Consider the following 19577-nt stretch of genomic DNA (forward strand, 5'->3'; position numbering starts at 1 on the left):
GTAAGGTCTCCAGTAAGAGAATTGTGAGGCACGTCGGACTTCGTCGCCACAGTTGCAGGTGACACCTACCGAACAGGGCCTTCGCTATGTTCTGAACATGACAAAGGCCTAAACCCCCTCTGCTCCTCGGGAAGGTTAGGGACTTGTAACGAATCTTAAATAACATGTCCGTAATAACAAAGGATCCCAAAACCGCCAACATGCGGTGAGCCAGAGTAGGTGGTATCAGGAGTATCTGTGCAAAATGGGGGATACGTGACGCCAAATAGACGTTAGCATGTCGTGACCGTTGCAGGAGGTCTAGATGTCTCAGACGGTGGTCACTTATTCCTGCTCTCATCTGATTCTATAAACGCCTGTAGTTAAGGGCTGTTTAACGCTTCATGTCAGATGTGAATTCAATGCCAATACAGCGGATTGTGTCACTGATTCGTAGCGTCGGGTAGAAAATAGGCAGGGCGTGCGATTTGTGGAGATTGAGATTGCTCCCCTATGCCGCGCCGTAGGTCTCCACCCACGCCAGTACTGCACAAACATCGTCATTACTGCGAAGAAGGAGTACCATATCATCCGCATAGGCAGTGCAGCAAAAAGTGTGTCCACTAAGGGACATCCCATTTAGGCGTTGTCGGAGGCCGCAGAGGAGTGGTTCCAAGACGAGGGTGTACAATATCGCCGAAAGAGGGCAGCCTTGTCGCACCGATCGCTGGATCTGTATCGGCGGTGTGAGACGGCCATTATATAACACCTTGGAGGTCGCGCCGCGTAGGAGACGCATCAGTACCTTAACTATGATGTCCGGATACCCAATGTGTCGCAGTACCTCCATCAAAAATGAGTGGTGGAGTCTGTCAAAGGCCTGGCTAAAGTCGAGTGACGCCAAAACTCCTGGCAGTTGGCGAGCTTTGGCTAGCGCGATGATGTCTCGTTATCGGCACAGTGCAGTGCGAATATTATGGTCTTCACCTAACAATGCCTGGTCCTGCGACGCAATACATTGTACCAATCGCTTTAGGCGTGCCGCCAGAAGCCGGGTGAAAATCTTCAAATCACTGTTGAGTAAAGCCAAGGGGCGACAATCACTGATCCTGGATCCGCCTCGTGGTTTGTGTATGGGCACAATCAGTCCTTCTAGGAAAGCCCCAGGGATCTGCGTCATGGGAGACGTAAGATCGCGGCAAATATCAGTCCATGCTGGTGCCAGCCATTGTTGATATGTCCGGTAAAATTCCAGAGGAAGGCCATCAGGTCCCGGAGACCTGTACTGCTTCAATGATTTCCTCCTCCGTTACATCTGCAGTCAAATCCGCTGCCGCTGTCGGAGAGATCGTGGCATAAGTGAGTTGAGAAAATTCGGCGATCACCTCTGGGGGATGTCGATGTCCCGAGTGCAGCCTAGTGTAGCGAGCATGAAGGGCGTTTCCTATATCGCGCTGGGTATCAAGGCGTCGTCCGTCTTCCGTCGTGATAGCTTGGATCAGTGTCCTGCGTCGGCGCCGTCGTTCTGCAATGACGTGATACATGGACTGTTCCTCCTGGGTCACTGTGTCTTGAGTGCATGTACTGACGTTCGCACCCTCAAGGTGGCAACGTGTTAATCTGATGATCTGTGCTTTGGCACGGTCCACTGTCACCTGCAATGCACGTGAGTACGGCAATGTTGTACATTCCATTAAGATGCTGTAGTAAAAGTCCATGGTATGTCTCTTCCATGCTGCAACATCTCGGCCGTAGCCTATCAAGATCTTCCGGAGGGCCGGTTTGGTGCAGAGTAACCACCACGACAGTGTAGACCGGTAGGTTCCACGCCGGCGGCTACAGGAATCCCACATGTTCCCTATAAGGCGGCGGCTTTCCTGAGAGGCTAGGTGAGTGACGTTCAACTTCCATGGCCCACAGCTGTGCCATACCTTCTGACAGCCGAGGGTAATGGCGCAGATGTAGGCCTCGTGGTCAGAAAACGCTGAGGGCCAAACTTCGGCAGCTCTCGCCCCCACAGCTATGGAGCGCGAGATGTAAATTTGGTCGATACGGCTGGAGGAATGGCTGGTGTAGTGAGTAAATCCGGACCGATCGCCACAAACACGTTCCCACGAGTCCACCAATTGAAGATTATTTATAATTGTCGCAAGTTCTTTGCAGGGAGAATGATGTGGTAACTGATCCTTAGGTGCTTGGCTACAGCTGAAGTCTATCCTGACAGCCCATGAAGAGGGGCGTGATTGTATGAGCGAAAAAGGTGGATCGTTCGCGACGCCGACCAGATCCTGACGGTGCGTAGATGTTAATAAGTTTGACTCCTTGGATAGTAAGAGCCATGCCTCTGGCGTCAGGGAGATACTCGACATCTTCTGCGGATACAGCTTCGCGGAGGATGATCGCCACACCACTGCCATTGTCCGACGCATGTGAGACCCAAGTCTTCTAGCCATAGGGTTCCTTGAAGTCTGCGACATACACCTATACACCTCTTGAAGGAGCGCAATGTCGATGTCTGCTGCGTTGAGCAGAACCTCTAGCATCGCTAGTTTATGTCGGGCACGTATGTTGTTGATGTTAATCGTTGCTAGACGATATGTCTGGTCAGCCAGGTCGGAAACTGGGTTATTTAGGAGGCCAGGTGTGGGCGGCAGGGGCGGCCCCACAGAGGCTGACGATACAGCCTTAGTCGCTGTGGTTGGTCGGTGCTGGGTACAGCCGAGGGAACATCTCTGCCCTCGGCATCCTCCTGGTGCTGTGGCTCATCCTCGACGTCATCCGCCGAAGAATCAGATGCAGCAGTTGGTAACTGTTGATTAGTGCTGTCAGTAGAGCGCTCACGCGCATGTTCAGTAGCAGAAGTCGTGTTGTCAGACCGAGGCTCAGAAACAGTATTCGCCGTAGAATCGTGACGGGAAGGGTGAGTTGTGGTGATAGAGTCCTGAGTGTCGTCCGATGACGGATATTCGTCCGGGTCACACAGCAGGCAGGCATCGGATGGCGTATGGCGCCGTTTCTTGCGTTTTCGAGGGGTCCGTTGTTTTCGGACATGTTGTTCAGTGTCAGAGTGCGGGCGGCAATCGTTTGATGTGGTCTCCATTGGTAGGAAGGCAGAAGTCAGGACAATTTCCATGTTCTCTTTAGGCTCGTCTCGGTGGCACAATTTATCACCGTCTTGAGGCAGGTCTGCCGATGACGTCATAGAGGGGGATATTCTGTCCGCCACACTGTCATCGACCACTGACTGCAATATGGTGTTACGATCCTGGGCAGGAAAAGCTGTTGCGGTTGCAGCCGCTGCATACGTGATGGGGAGTGAAGTAGGCGTCGCCGGGGATGGAACTTCACCAACCGGTGTCTGGGTCAGTCGGCGTTGAATGCAGACCGATCGGACATGTCCTTCCTGGCCACAACCGGCGCAAGCCCGGTTGTCCGTCGTACATGACAATGGGTCTGCAGCCGCAATTACTAGATAGGATGGCACATGCTTCGTCAGTTCAATCTTAATTTGTCGCACTCCGTTTAGGACGAGGTATGTCTCAAACGTATGCCATTTTTCAGCCAGGTGGCTTAGCACGTTGCCGTACAGTTTTAAAGTTGTCACCACAACATCTGGTGGGACTTCGAATGGCAGCTCGAAGATCCTCAGAGTGCGAAGGCCTAATCCAGCGTGGTCGATCGTGACAGTTCCTATGTGGCCATGAGTGTGTCGGCGCACAACATCAGTGCACGCCTTTTCATTTATCACTTTGTGTTATGGAAAAGTGGATCCAAATGATGTCTTGAGGTGCAATTGAAGTTCTTCCCGGATGAAACGTTCAATGTCAATTGCTCGAGGTCTTGCGTAGTCCGCTTGAAATGTGATCTTAATTGTGGACTTGCCGTACGAGTGCGCCATGGCATTACCGAGACACGGACACGTGACACTCGCCGCACCGGAAGGTAAACAAGTAAACACGCGCGCGCGCGGTACGCTAACAGGGGGACACAGGCACGACGACCTTGCCCCACCGCTGACTGCTCTTTACCACTTTGCCACCACGTAGCCACCACTGTGGCTTTTGTTTGTCCTTAACATTAAGAACCCCTCGTTTGTGCCTTGGCACTTGCGTGTCCCTGCGCCAAAGTAAATAGAACTGAATTGAATGTAGTACCTCCAAGTTGGCATAAACAGAAATGGAGAAAAATTAAACAACATAAATGATCTCTCTTTGATGCCTTAATCTTCATTGCCATTATGCGTCTTATGATTAAAAACGTAATCTTCATCGAAATAAACATCTTCGTCCTGTTATGCAAATATTTGCGATTTATTTTACATTAAAATTTTACTAACAAAATTAAAATAGGAGACGTTTTCCTTTTGTTCACAGCATCTTAATCGCTGAAGAGAAGTTAAGCTGAAATTAAACAATATGTGCTTTAAACAAAGTCTTCTTCCTGTTAACACAGTAGGGTCAGTACCGCGTCCAGCCCCGTCCTCTTCTACAAATGCATTTAATCGCCAGGGAACAGAGGCAACAAGCTTTTCTGATGCATCTGTCACTGTGACATCTCTTCCCACGCAGCGTGAACTGCTTCCGACAACGCTGCCTTGGATGTTGATGCAGGTCTTTTCCTCCTAATAATTTTTTCCATCTCTGCCCACACGTGCTCTGTGGGACTGAGGTCAGCAGCTTTTGAGGCCAGTCTAACAGCTCAACGTCTCCTTTCATCTGAAACCAGTGTCTTACTCGATTGGCTGTATGAATTGGGGAATGGTCATGTTGGAAAATGATTCTACCTCCAGGAAATCGCTGGCGAACAGAAGGAAGTATGATTTCTTCCAGTATTTCGCACTAATAAGCACTACAAAGCGGACGCTCGAGTTCCCACAGCACGCCGCAACCATTTGCTGATATCCAGCCCCAAACTGTGACAGACGTCCGGCCACGCCTTTGCCTCTGTTGGACATATTTACGGTCGTATCCCGTTAAACTTAGTCGATACACCAGAATGAGATTTTCACTCTGCAGCGGAGTGTGCGCTGATATGAAACTTCCTGGCAGATTAAAACTGTGTGCCCGACCGAGACTCGAACTCGAGGCCTTAGGTTTTTTTTAGTCGATACACATGGACAGAGCTATTTGCAGCAGTTGAAAATACCTTCTCGTCGGTAAACATAACTCGGTCCCAGTCCGAAAGCGGCTTCCTCCCACAGGCCAGTGCGAAATTTAACCTGGCAGTCTTGTGTTGCTCGTTCAGCATTCCCTTAGCAGCCGTTTTCCGTACATATCATCCTTCCTTGTTGAGCCGATGACGTATCGTCGACCTGCTCAATGTTAGCTGCAGGATGTTTTTAATTTCTCTGCCACTCCTGAAAGGGTCCTCAACACTGCAGCGGAGTGAACTCCTGTCTTCATTCTCTGTGGTGCTCCGTGGGCGTCCAGAGTGACGACGAAGGTTTACGTGGCCATGTTCCATCCTCTTCACCCAGAGATGAACAGTGGATTTGCTGTATCCGAGAACACGGGAAATGGCACTGATACAGTACCCGTCTTGCCGGCGGGAGTGGCCGAGCGGTTCTAGACGCTTCAGTCTGGAACCGCGCGACTGCTTCAGTAGCAGGTTCGAATCCTTCCTCGGGCATGGACGTCTGTGATGTCCTTAGGTTAGTTAGGTTTGAGTAGTTCTAAGTTCTAGGGGACTGATGACCTCAGAAGTTAAGTCTCATAGTGCTCAGAGCCATTTGAACCATTTGAACCAGTACCCGTCTTCATAAAGCGCAACGATACGACCTTTATCAAACTCACTGAGCTGTGACATGTCGCCTTGACAGAAGTAAGAACCGACTCACAAGGCAACAGGAAACGAAGTGGCACACAGGACGCAGAGCACTCGCACGAGCACCGACGTCAAATTCATTCCAGATTTCAAGCTTTCAATACTGTGACACGCGAATTATATTCACGATTTCACTGGAACGTTTAGAGAAATATCATTAAATCAATGCTGTTGCAGATGATCCAGTTGCAACTGATAGGTGTGTTGGGTTTATGGGTATATCAGCCAAAATCACAAGTCTCAAATTTTTATGATCTGTGTTAGATGACAATTTATACCTGTCCAACAAAATTCATGTTAAACAGAAATATGTTTTTGTCGTAACTATTATTTCGAAGGAACGAACATGTTTTAGTAAAGTAAACTGTGGCGTTCAGTGTATTCAAGGTATTGCATACATTGCTGTATGTCACTTAGATCAGGGGGAAACAGTCTCCACAAACTTCCGATTTGCAAATAAGTTTCACAAGGAGAGGGTCTGACAAGTGCGCTACCGATTCTTGTCAAATATTGCATGGATGTTCTAGCTTTGTGCTATACACTCCCTAGCATCTGAAAAAATCGAGGACAAAGTTGAGGACGGACAATCGCATTTTAAATGCTGTACACCGAAGGAGCGTCTACAAATAAAACATTTCATTAGTAGGTTAGAGCTTCCAGCCGTTACATGGTGGCGAAGTGGTTAAGAGCAAGACTAAGACTACAATGGTCTCGGGTGCAAGCTTGATCAGTACCACGATTTTCATGTGCCACTATACACTTATTTCACCTCGTGCAGTGTTTGTTGATGTGAAAAATGCCGAGTTGCACTGTGGTCCGAAAGCCTCGTTAAACTGTAGGTTCCACTATTAACTAGTAAGGTAAGTCAACTCAAAGGTCGGAGGATAGCAACGGCAAACCACCTCCAAAAAGACCGCGCCTATTAAAGCACTGTGGTGTCCAAACCAAACTTCCGACTGATGATTGCTTTACTTTACTATGGGTTTCAAAGCTAATGATCTCTGGGATGTTAACATTTTTGTGTTTTCATGTAGTAATTTTGATACCAGTAAACGTAAGTAACCGGCCGAGCACTATCACCGTTCGATTTGTCAAGGTGGTAGACGACGATGCTGTCGAACCCAGTTACAATCTTGGTCATGGCTGTGTTTCAGTCGAATGCCTCTATGTGCTGGTCCTACCACAGCTGAGAATTGGCAACATCGTCACAAACATTTGGCAACACTGTGACAGTGCAATCACTTCCGTGTATGGTACTGAACCGACTTGCTAAATTCACTTCATATTCCCTTTCCATTTGAATGATTCGTGCTATATAGTCCTCACGTAAACTAAGACGCTGAGAATGAAAATTCAATTTTTTTGGCTGAAGAAATTCTGTTCTTCACATAAGTGACAAATTTTATTATCTTTCACGATGCGTCATGAGGCTGAGCGACTAATACCATGATGAGTGATAGGTGTTGGCATTTGTGTGTCCGTAGCCCCATGGTACCGCCCGTGTCTCGTGTCGCAGTTATAACCGTGGTAGGGGTCAGCATGTGCAAGCTCTTTTTCTGATTTATTTAATGGAGCTGCTAATTTACAGAAAAAATTCTGTTAGGTTGATATTCATTTTGAATATTTAGCAGTACTGTACCCATTGGTCTTAAACTCGTTTTCAACCAATGATACCTACAGCCACAGGAACACTACTTGCATAGTGTGGTGTCACCGCCAGACACCACACTTGCTAGGTGGTAGCATTTAAATCGGCCGCGGTCCATTAGTATATGTCGGACCCGCGTGTCGCCACTGTCAGTGATAGCAGACCGAGCCCCACCACACGGCAGGTCTAGAGAGACGTCCTGGCACTCGCCCCAGTTGTACAGACGACTTTGCCAGAAGGGGATCACTGACAATTACGCTCTCATTAGCCGAGACGATAGTTAGCATAGCCTTCAGTTACGTCATTTGCTACGACCTAGCAAGGCGCCATTATCCTTTGTTATTATTGCTATTATACTTCTGTATCATCAAGAGCGATGTTCTACAAATGTGGATTAAAGTTAAGTATTGCAAGATTTTCGTACTTTATTGCAATTCTCAAGACATTGTCCTGTTCCAGACCTCACGCCAATCTGCGTGTATTTAAACGCGTGCATTTCAGCCTCCTCTAGACATACAGCACATACCTCTTAGACAAAATACTAATGCAGTGCTATCAGACGAAAAGATCAACCTGACACAAACTGTGAGAAGTTTGTTTTACAACCTTCGTACCGGGATAAAGAGCTCTTCCTATTTGAGATGTCTGTGAACGTTGCTGCATAAGGCGATTTAAGAAGAAATTTAATTCCTTCAGCTGCGACAATGTTTAAACAAATCGTCTTAACGGCACTAAATCGTGGTTTGTGAATCCTTTACCGACCGTCCTCTGCCGCATTTCGCTGGTTGGAAGGCAAAAAGCTTACTGACAAATTACACAGAAGGAAAAGGGGGACGAAACGTCTCCCACTGGAAGATCTTGTTGTTTTATTTAAATGATTACAAAATCAGGTAAAACGAACAGTGAGGTTGTCAGTATAAGCACATTACTGTTGTCAGTATGATGTTGTACTGCCCAGAGCCTATAATGAGAAACGGTCCGTTTAGCTCAGGCATATTGTATACAGAAGTAGAAGAGAGAGCACCACTAAACTCTACAATCCGTATGCATTGCACACACACAGAAATTACTGTTACAGTGTACTTATGGAGCCCAATGAGTGAACGGCCTATTTCCCGGTAAGACAGAGCAATTCCAAACACTCTTCCCTACATTAGGTTACTTAAACTGGCGTCACTCTGAGCTAGAATTCATGGTCAGCGACTAAGTGTAAGGTCAATGAGTCGGATGTGGGTCTTGCAACTGTGAAATACTTCCCTACATTATTGAAGCGAGTAATAAATTTGAACTAATATTGCGAAAAGTTTGAACTTGCATAGCTTATGTAAATCTTTCTGTTTACTGCAAAGGAAAACAATTGATTTTCTAAAACATTCTCTGTCATACACAACTTGAAACAGATCACGTCGACCAAATCATATGGAAGAACTGACAGCGACGTATATCGGAAAGCAGTAAGATCCCTTGGCTTTTGGTTTGGCTGTATTCGACTGCCATTTCTAGGCGAAAGTAAATGAAGAAAGGCGGCGCGTTTTTGTTATCAAGTAACGTCTTCATCAGTTACTTTAGTTTTAATGTAATCTACTAGTAATTGCAGATGTTTGATATTAACATGAAAAGGATTCCGTAGACAGGGAAAGAACCTGTTCTTGGGCAACTGCTTCTATAATCACCAAAAGGCATTAAATGATCTTCAAGCAAATGTGTTAAATCAGCGGTATGAAGAAAATGAAAGTAATAATGACGGTAAAAATCGAATTTTCCGGTAATTCCACACTTCACAGTTGATTTTCTCGAAGTAAGAAACTTGTTGAATTAGTGAAATTTTCAAATTGGCTTCACATCGAGGCTATGATACATTGAAGATTCTTTACACCCTGCTCACATGAGAATAGCATAATATCCGCGTCAGAAGCTTGCTTCTACTTAACCATTTAATAGACTCGCATTTTTTCCACCGTGACTAATGTTGTAAGCTAAGCACATATTCCTTTACAGTACACTCCTTGGGCTGGGAAATGTGGCCACAATGGCGTGGTGGAACGAAGTATCACAGGTGCAACGCGTGGGTTCAGACTTTTACTTTTGAGACGCACAAACAGATTTACTTTACCTTTGGTAACCTCAAGAGAAAGACGATATAATCCAGTATCCGCATAAAACATCACGTTCCTTCATTACCAACTGGGCAGATGCTGTTTACGTTGGGAAATGACATAGGTGGATGTCATGATAAACAGAAATACTGTCGCCACTAAACTTACTTAAATTAGAAAATTTTATTTTGTTTCATGAACCGATAGCCATTTAAAGGAACAGGGCTCTTATTTTATCTGTACTTGATTGAAATAGAGACGTTGAAAAATTTGGTGCTGTTCTGTGATTCGAATTCGTATCTCCTCTTTTGAGGATCTGAATATCTCGGAACAGTATAATTCAATAATTTCGTTCCTTTTCACAACACTGCAGTCTTCTCTAGGTCTCCTCCAAATGTAGGTATGTGGGTCCGAATCCTGATCCAGTACCAAAATATTCTTAATTTCATTTTCACCTGCAAACCAGCCTGCTAGTGAAAATTAATGTGCATTTTTAATGTCTGTTCATGTGTTGTCAACAATCGCAATAGGCGTCGTTATTTCTGGTCAATCACGCACACATCTTACTGTTGATGACTAAACAATTAATACTTAAGCTATATTCGTGGATGATAAAGAATGTCGGTAGGTGTGCGGCTCGATTGTCGCTCAGGCACAAAAATTTGTATCCTTATTTTAGATTCAAACACCTAGCAGCTGGTAAGAAAAACCGATACGTAACATTTCATTTTACTTAATTAACAATCCGATTATGAGCTGCATTCGTATCTCCATCACAGAACTTCTCATCATGCACTTCATCTTAAAAAGCATGCACACTTTATTACTTCTGAATGGAAGTATATTAGACATCTTTCGTGGTTAGTTAACAGGGACGAATGGAGTCCCGGTTTATTACAAAAACTGTCGTCTTTTATTTTCAAGCTTAGATTTGGTTACGGATATTGGCGAAAATTTCGGTAATTCCTGACTCTTCATGGCTAGTCAGCAATATGATATGATTAAATTAGATTGAATCTGATTAGATTAATACTTGTTCCATAGATCATGAATATGACATTACGTAATGATGTGGAACGTGTCATTATAATGAAAGGTTTCTTTACATACCATGTTTAATTTTCTTTACAACTACTTTTTACTCTCTCTCTCTCATTCTTTTTTATATTTATGTCTCTCTCTCTCTCTCTTGTCACACACAACCACACACACACATTCTTTTTTTAATTTTATTTGTTTGTTGTGCTCGACTATCGGCCAAGCACGAAAATGACCATGAATGAATTTCTTAGTTTTGAGTACACTTATGAAAGGAATATAAAAACAATTATGAGAGTTACTGATTTATGATGCTTAGTTTGCAGTCAGTTCTGAGTATTATTAGTATACTCCAGTCCCTAAAACTAGTTACAGATATGCGAATCAGATGCATTACGTATTTCCAGCCCGTGACAGCCGCATCTTTGAGACGCCAGCTATGGTCACTTCCCAGCCCGCTGTAGGCACACATCTGTTCGTCCTCTTCCTGTTGGTACTGTAACTGAGATTTGGCAACCAGGCTAGGTATGTTTGGCAACTCTGTGATCGACGAGTTACTTCCTGGTGTGCACGGAATTAAGCCTCAAAGTTCACTTGAGTTTTCCAGTCATTTCCATTGAATAATCTGAGGTATTATTGCTTGAGGTGTAACAAAACATTGTAAATTTACGATTTTCAGTCCGCGAAAGTCATAGTACTCTGAAATCGCAACTAATCTCGTCCTTTAAATAGGGGTTTACGAGTTCTAGCCACTATTGGCCTCGTAAGAGGTAGTGAAGGAATATATTTCTTCGCTAACTCTGTGGTAATGTACTGACTTGTGGAAAACCATCTGTTATGCTTCCCGGTTCTAGTCTCACTTACTGTGAATTTTTTATCCCTCCTGTGAAAGATCTACAAGCAGTCAGATCAAACATCGATAAGGAAATCGTAAGAAAGTACTTTCGGCTCATAGTGCAATGGTGAAAAACATACAGGTAACGCCTCATTCCGCTACTGAGAAGGAAATTTTGGGTTTCCAGGATTACATAACTTTGTTAATGAAATGCCACAGTGCGCAAATTTCGTAAGGTTTCTTTTAGTGTTGTTAAAACAGTAGTAAATCTGAGAGACAAATAATTCATCAACGATATATGCGAATTCTCTGATGTTATCTATAACCGTCTGACAATACACATGCAGTTTATTGATTACATGCATGTAGAAAACTTGTTCTGAGTTAAGGCTGTCAAACAAGGTTTGAAGAACAATAAAATGCTACTACCACACGACAGCTAATGCAGGAAATACTTTTCTGACGTATTTTGGCACGTTGCGCTCGCCCCATACTTAATACAAAAGTTTGGAGTTGCATCTGCTGCCTGGCCGTCTATTAAACCTGAAAAGAACAAAATGTCGCAGAAGTTAGCCCTTTATCCACATGCGGCTATTTTGGGTTTAGAAGTGAAGGGAATTATGTTCAAAGTTCCATTAGACTGATCACTTCAGCAGACAGCAGAATTGCGTTTTAAGAAATGCAGCAGTGAATGTATTCGAACTCGCGACATTTACCATGACGCTACCAGCTGACACATAGCTACAGTAGCTCCCGAAGTCAACAACAATTCCTCCAGACCTTCTGCATTCCTCAGTGCTCTGAGATAATGCATATGGACGGATCTAGACTTCAGAGAGACAGACAGTTACACCTTTTCTCTTGCACTGCACGACGTTATCGACAAAGAAATAGCGTAATAGAGTAGCTCGAGTGGAAAGGAACACTTCCCATTTACATTTCTGCATTCTGCAGTGTTGGCAGTTCTGTGTAGGTGGCAGTTACATGATTTTATTCGGCGATCACAAGATAGAGTCGAATGTATGCACTGGGTAGCCGAGGCAGTTGGTTCAATGGCGATTTGGTCAACGAAGTAAATGAATGTACTGAACATGCTGCAAACCACTACAGGAAGCCTGTGTGTCAGAATTCTAATCCAGTGTGGCGCAACGGCGTTACGATAGAAAAATGAGTCACCGAGAAGAGGATTTGGTGGTCTCTTGGATTGATGATAGGTTGATATACTTATGGTCTGGGATTGATTCCAAGTTCCGCCGATGATTTTGGACAGGCTACGCTAAGTGATGAAGGTATAATGGCATTGTGGTCTGAAATTCACATAAAACAAGATATTCCTTCTCTGCCAAGTAGACGTTAGGTTCAAAATGGTTCAAATAGCTCTGAGCACTATAGGACATAACATGTATGGTCATCAGTCCCCTAGAACTTAGAACTACTTAAACCTAAGTAACCTAAGGACATTACACAACACCCAGTCATCACGAGGCAGAGAAAATCCCTGACCCCGCCGGGAATCGAACCCGGGAACCCGGGTAGACGTCATGTTGATCCACAATAGAGCCAGGAGTGGCGACATGTAGAAACTCACGTCAGCCTGGCCGAGATGAGGGAATACGGTGTGGTCGTAAGGCCCCAGTACTATCGCGCCATGCCGTTGTGTGGCGCGAAGGAGGCGTCGGCCACTGGCGTTGGTGATGCGGGAGTTCCATTGCGTGTTTTTGGCGTTAAGGTCGCCCGGAATTAAAATGTTCCCCTCGCAACGCCAGTAGAGCATCGAAGTCAGCCTCCTGGAGCAGTTCCCTCGGCGGTGTGTAGGCCGCAACGAAGGTGATGACCCCTGCCGTAGTGGTAACAGCCACCGCAGTGGCTTCCACAGCGGTGAGGGGCGGAAGCTGCACTTCGTGGTGTTTCAGGGAAGCCTCGATGCAAACGACAGTCCCTCCGCCATGGGTCAACCTGGTCACCTTGACATGTATCCCAGCCTTGAGGAAGGTCTCGCATACGAGGCAAATATCGATTGCCCCCTTGCAATGGGAACAAGCTATTCGCGTTAAAAGCGCAGACGGTGAGGCCACGGATATGGTGATTATCCACGATGGGGTTGAGGAACGACGCCTACCTGGAGGGCCGCCGTGACCGCGGTGACGAGCACCGGGATTTGTTCTAGAAGCTGGCTCAACGACCGCAGAAGTGATCGGAGCTCAGCTGCTTCTGAAGCAGTGGAGGCGGCGGGGGCCACTGGGGCGGCCTCCGCCACAGGGGCGGCTGACGGGGGCCACTCTGTAGGTGTCGACTGCCGTGGAGCGACAGTTTCGGGCCGCAACTGCGGCGCAGCGCGAGCTGCTTGCCGCTGCCGCGGCGGACTGTCGGTGGCAGTCTGTTGCGCAGCGGCGAGGGTGGCACGCCCCGGGCGCCGGCTACGCCTGAGTGGACGGGCAACCCGCGCGTCAGGCGCGGCCGCGGATATAGCCGCCCTCTCGGGCGAAGCCGTGGACGGCGCAGTCGGCTGCTGTCTCTCTCCGACGGGTTGGTCAGAGCGCTCGGAGGGGGCAGGTAACCCGCTCTCGGTGGCGGCAGCGAAGCTGGTGGAAGAGTGCACCTTAAGAGAAGGAGCACCCTTGTCTCGCTGCTAGTTCCGGCCCCTGTCGAAAGCCGAACAGCATCTATAACAGGGAACATGCGGTCCGCCACAGTTGCAGCAAGTCGGCTCGTCCCCGCGGGCAAGGCCGCAAGATTTGCTCTCGTGCTGCCCCGCGCACTTGACGCAGCGGGGAGGCATGGAGCAGTATCTGGAGACGTGGTCCAGCCACTGGCAGGAGAAACACGGAGCCCTTTTGCCTTTGGCCCGGAGTGATCGACCTCAACCTTGACGCGGCCGACCAACTGCAGCTGGAAAGCCTTCCGACTTTCCAGGTTGTCGACTAGGGCAACCTTGTACAGCGGCATGTTGTGGTGGGTACGAGGGGACTTCATGAAGGCTGTGGACCCGACGCCGAAGCCCATATCGTCCAGTTCCTCACGGAGGCAGTCCGCGCCGAACTTGAGGTGAAGGTGGCGGAATACCACCTTCAGAAGTTTTAGCGGCTCGGAGGGGTGGGTGTAGCAATGGAGGCCGTCCTTGCAGATGGCGTCCATCATCGCCCGGTACTCCTCGCGTGTGGCGACCGTGACCTTGTAGAGGTAACGGCCGCCATTCTTGATAGTAGTGGACGTGGCCACCCTCCTTATACACGCCGTCCCATTGGACGACGATAGGAGGCGGGGGCGGCGGGGGCGGCACCAGAGGCTACTCGCCGTCCTCCATCTCGTCGACGTTTGCCCCTGCAAACGTGCTGGTTGTCGGCAGCGGCTGCGGTGGCTGCAGTACGGCAGCCCTGGCGGTGTGCCGCCGAGGTGGGGCGACAAAGCCGTCCTCATCAGGCTGCCGGGAGACAGCATTCGACGCAGTGGGCCGCTGCGGCCTCTTCGAAGGTCGCGCCTTGGCGGCACTCTGGGAAGAGCCCGCTACAGCCCTCCCAGCGGGAGCCTCTGGGTGCCTTCTTCCGCGGCCTCGCGGAGTCGGAGGACGAGGAGTGAGTATCCGAATCGTTACGAGTCATGGCCCGGCGCTTCCTGGGCGCTCGGGCTTCGTCAGAGTCGGTATCGCGACACTCTGCCTCGGCAAGGTTCGTGTCCGGGAGGTCAATGGCCTCCATGTCGGTGGCCTCTGGAGCTGTCTTTGCGCCCGTCCAAACCGCAGGGATGCCCCCAGCGCAGGACGGCGCGTCGACTAGCGAAGCAACGGGTTCTTCTCGTGTCAACGGGGCCAGTGGGGCAACCGGGGGAACATCGACCTCTCGAGTGGTCGTGTCCAGTGGCACAACTCCCTTCGAGGCCGCCGTCGCCGGGGCCGCAAAATCTTGCAGCGCGACCGGCGAGGCTCTCGGTGGCACACCCGACTCTTGCTGCCCCGAGCTCGGTAGTGCAGCAGCCTTGAGGATATTGCAGAAGGTCAGTATGGCCGCCTCGTCGTCATCTCGACCGGGGTAATAGCCCCCGTGAACGAGCTTTTTCATAATAATGAACGCTCGGTCACGAGAGCGCGTGTCGTCAGTGGAAGAGCAAACCTGGTCTTAGTCAGTGGTCGGAAGCTGGTTCGTCACAGGTGGGGGGCCGGACGGGGCCGCCGACGGGTTCAACTGAGCCGCCTGAGCTGGCCCCACCCGCCACAGCCTTCGCGTGGAAGACACTCCCCTCCCCTCGCAACGGCACCTCGGCCACGACCGGCCGAGCCTGGCAGGAGCGGCGCTTGTATTCTCCTCCCGTAGAGGCCGCCGCTGTCGTGGTGCGCTCCTAATCGGCGCACCATTGGTCGACGTCGTGTCACCGCCTTCTCTTCTCTTGCGTTCTTCAGCTCCGTTCTGGCGCTTGCTGTTACGCCAGAACAACATTGTGCAGAAGGAAACACGGAACTTCGAAAATGTTCACGTTACGTGCCGAAAGCTCGGCCCGCAGAATACTCATTTATCAAAATTTTGACGATATCAGTACTTTTTTAAGCAATGGGCATGTTTTAATCTAGACGAATCTAATTAAGGCTGTGGTGTCACCGCCAGACACCACACTTGCTAGGTGGTAGCTTAAATCGGCCGTGGTCCATTAGTACATGTTGGACCCGCGTGTCGCCACTGTCAGTACTTGCAGACCTAGCGCCACCACATGGCAGGTCTAGAAAGGCGGACTAGCACTCGCCCCAGTTGTACGGACGACATTGCTAGCGACTAGACGTACGAAGCCTTCCTCTCATTTGCCGAGAGACAGTTAGAATAGCCTTCAGCTAAGTCCATAGCTACGACCTAGCAAGGCGCAGTTAACCATATCTGGAGAGAGTCTTACTTGTATTCACCATAAACGATGTATACCAAAAGGATCGATTAAAGTTAAGTATTCCCAAAGCAACGTACTTTTCTTATTAGCATTCATTGAGCATCCTGTTTCAAATGTTATGTGTCGACAGAAGTGCCGACACAGTGTTATTTAGAAGGGCCGAATAGGCACGCTATCAGCTCACCCAGAATATCGTGAAGTCTGAAACAGGATGCTCAATGAATGCTAATAAGAAAAGTACGTTGCTTTGGGAATACTTAACTTTAATCCATCCTTTTGGTATACATCGTTTATGGTGAATACAAGTAAGACTCTCTCCAGATATGGTTAACTGCGCCTTGCTAGGTCGTAGCTATGGACTTAGCTGAAAGCTATTCTAACTGTCTCTCGGCAAATGAGAGGAAGGCTTCGTACGTCTAGTCGCTAGCAATGTCGTCCGTACAACTGGGGCGAGTGCTAGTCCGCCTTTCTAGACCTGCCATGTGGTGGCGCTAGGTCTGCAAGTACTGACAGTGGCGACACGCGGGTCCAACATGTACTAATGGACCACGGCCGATTTAAGCTACCACCTAGCAAGTGTGGTGTCTGGCGGTGACACCACAAAGGCTAGATGAAACAATTCCTGGTCTCAGCACAGCGTAGAAAGACAAGTTCTTTCACAAAGGTTTGAAAAGAATAGAAAATCCAGTGCCTATGTGGTGAATGAAATACCAACTTGCTTAACGTGATGGCCAATTAAACGCAGTTTATAAACGGAAACCGCAAAACTGAACTGTAATCGCAGAAAGGCACTCTCCCGTGGCATTTTGTGTCTGACCTACATATACGTCGACAACCCAACACTTCTCGCCAAATGCTTAGTAAAGAAAAAATGGTCATCTCTGATGCAGAATGGTCGTATAAGAGGATCTTTAATATCACACAAGGACTTCACACACACAAACCCAATGCTGCTTTCATGTATTGCTTACTCTGTGGTTTGATTGCGTGTTTACAATTTCAGCAAGATTAAAGTAAATCTAGTTATTCATTACTAATGTAACATGAGGTTTTATTTAATAACTGCTTTTCTTGGCTAGCGATCGTTATATTCTTAAAGAAATCTCTTCTTGGGAACGTGTAGCAATGTTGTCTGTCAAGCAGTGTAAATGGAAGTAAGTTCACGCACAAAAGTAATGATATACATACCAGCAAACAAGCTATATGTATGATATGTAAGCTGAACTAAACAAGAGTATCGATTTTTACTATTTTCAGTGCTATTGCATAAGTCTCTTTACTAGTTGCAGATCGTTTATGGAATTTAGCGCTGCTGGTATTCGAGGTGTCAACACTTCTCTTTAAGCAAAATGAACAGTTTTGTCACACAATACAACACAACACTAATGTATTTTTTCGTGTCATAAACGTCTTTACGAAATAACCGGTCTTCATACAGCAGCATATAAGAATTTGTATTACGTAAGGTGCTGTTTACTTTCATAGAAATTCACAATATTTAGAGATTATTCACAGTCTAACTGGAATGTGTTACCTCAGATTGAGTTCTGAGCCACCAACACACAATTATTATCGCTATTATGATCAACAACATTTATGTGTGTATAGGAAGTCAATTTAAAACTACCGCTGCAATATTTCACTAATATGGCGGCCAATGTAAGACAATCACTTACTGATTCTGCTGCAAGCCTTGGTTTGCTACTAACAAATAATACATATTAAATCTTTTTGTACCTTCACTATATGCATTAACATTTGAAAATATTTCTTACTGTTAATCGCATATTATTCAGCATTTACCAATATACTGCGCAGTAGATCAATAGCACTAATGGCTCCGCTCCTTTGTAGCTGATCAGAAAAATCAACATTTACATAGGACGAGAATCACAACGAAATAAAACTCCAAACAGAGAAGATTTATTTCAATGACACATAAAATCTATTTTTCAAATATTAAATTGGCAACATAATATAGTTTTTTACAGACCTCTGTGTTTCCAGACATCCGTCACATCCTATCAGTACAACAGTTCGAAGAAGAAGAAGGATTATTCTAGAAGAATCAGGGATAACAAAAGATTGAGATTTCCATTATCTTTTTTCATGGGTATCGTCTGAGATATAGTTTTTTACATAATATTTAATTATGTCGTTGACAATAATAATTTTTTTTATTTACGACGAAGTCCTTTTTATTATTATCACGAGAATGTTCATTCACTTTCCATACACAGTTCTGTCGTGAATATTGCTCTGAATAAAATGTAGGCGTGGATATTACAACTCTCACAGTCTTGTCAAAATGTACGAGGAGCAGTCAATAAGTAATGAAAGGCCTTTTCTTGCTCCACCATTTTGCTTAAAAAAATGCATATTTTGTTGCGAGCCATCGTGGCATATTCCTGCTTCACACCCTCCAGTTTCACGGAATACCGATAGGTGGCGGCGCTGTACGTGGCCTTCAAAATGTCGCCCGTAGCGGAGGTGCGTTACAAGCAGACAGCTGTCACTGAGTTTCTTTTGGAGGAAAACTGGAGTATCGCAGATATTCAGGCAGCTTGCAGAATGCCTACGGAGACCTGGCAGTGAAGAAAATCACGGCGAGTCGCCGGGCCAGGTGTCTGCCGTCGTCGCAACGAGGCTCGCCGGCCGGCCGCACGCAGCTGTCACTCCTGCAGTGTTGCAGTGTGCGGACTCTCTCTCTCTCTCTCTCTCTCTCTCTCTCTCCAAGTGATCGATGAGTCACAGTCAAACGCCGTGTTGCACAACTGTGTGCCTGTGTCGGTAGTGGTGACTCACTCAAAGTTGTGTGCTGATAGTTCGCACCTTCAGACTTCCATCTGCTTGTTCAATGAAGGATGCACTCTGCGTGAAGCAGTACGTGGGTGATGGTGAGCTTACTGATATCGCGAGGCGGTGGCTCTGACGTTGGCCAGTAGAGCGGTACCGTGCGAGGCTACAGGCCCTCCCAGCAAGGTGGCGTAAGGCTGTCGCACTAAACGGAGGTGATGTTGAAAAATAGGATATTGTAGGCAAAGCCTGTGGGGAATAGTATGGCGTATTTGAATCCGTAATAATACCAACACGCCTTCAGGAAAAAAAATGGTTGTGTTACTTACTGAACGCCCCTCATGTACAGGGTTATTACAAATGATTGAAGCGATTTCACAGCTCTGCAATAACTTTATTATTTGAGATATTTTCACAATGCTTTGCACACACATACAAAAAATCAAAAAGGTTTTTTAGGCATTCACAAATGTTCGATATGTGCCCCTTTAGTGAT

The sequence above is a fragment of the Schistocerca cancellata genome, unplaced genomic scaffold, assembly GCF_023864275.1.
Source record: "Schistocerca cancellata isolate TAMUIC-IGC-003103 unplaced genomic scaffold, iqSchCanc2.1 HiC_scaffold_1075, whole genome shotgun sequence".
Classification (NCBI taxonomy): domain Eukaryota; kingdom Metazoa; phylum Arthropoda; class Insecta; order Orthoptera; family Acrididae; genus Schistocerca; species Schistocerca cancellata.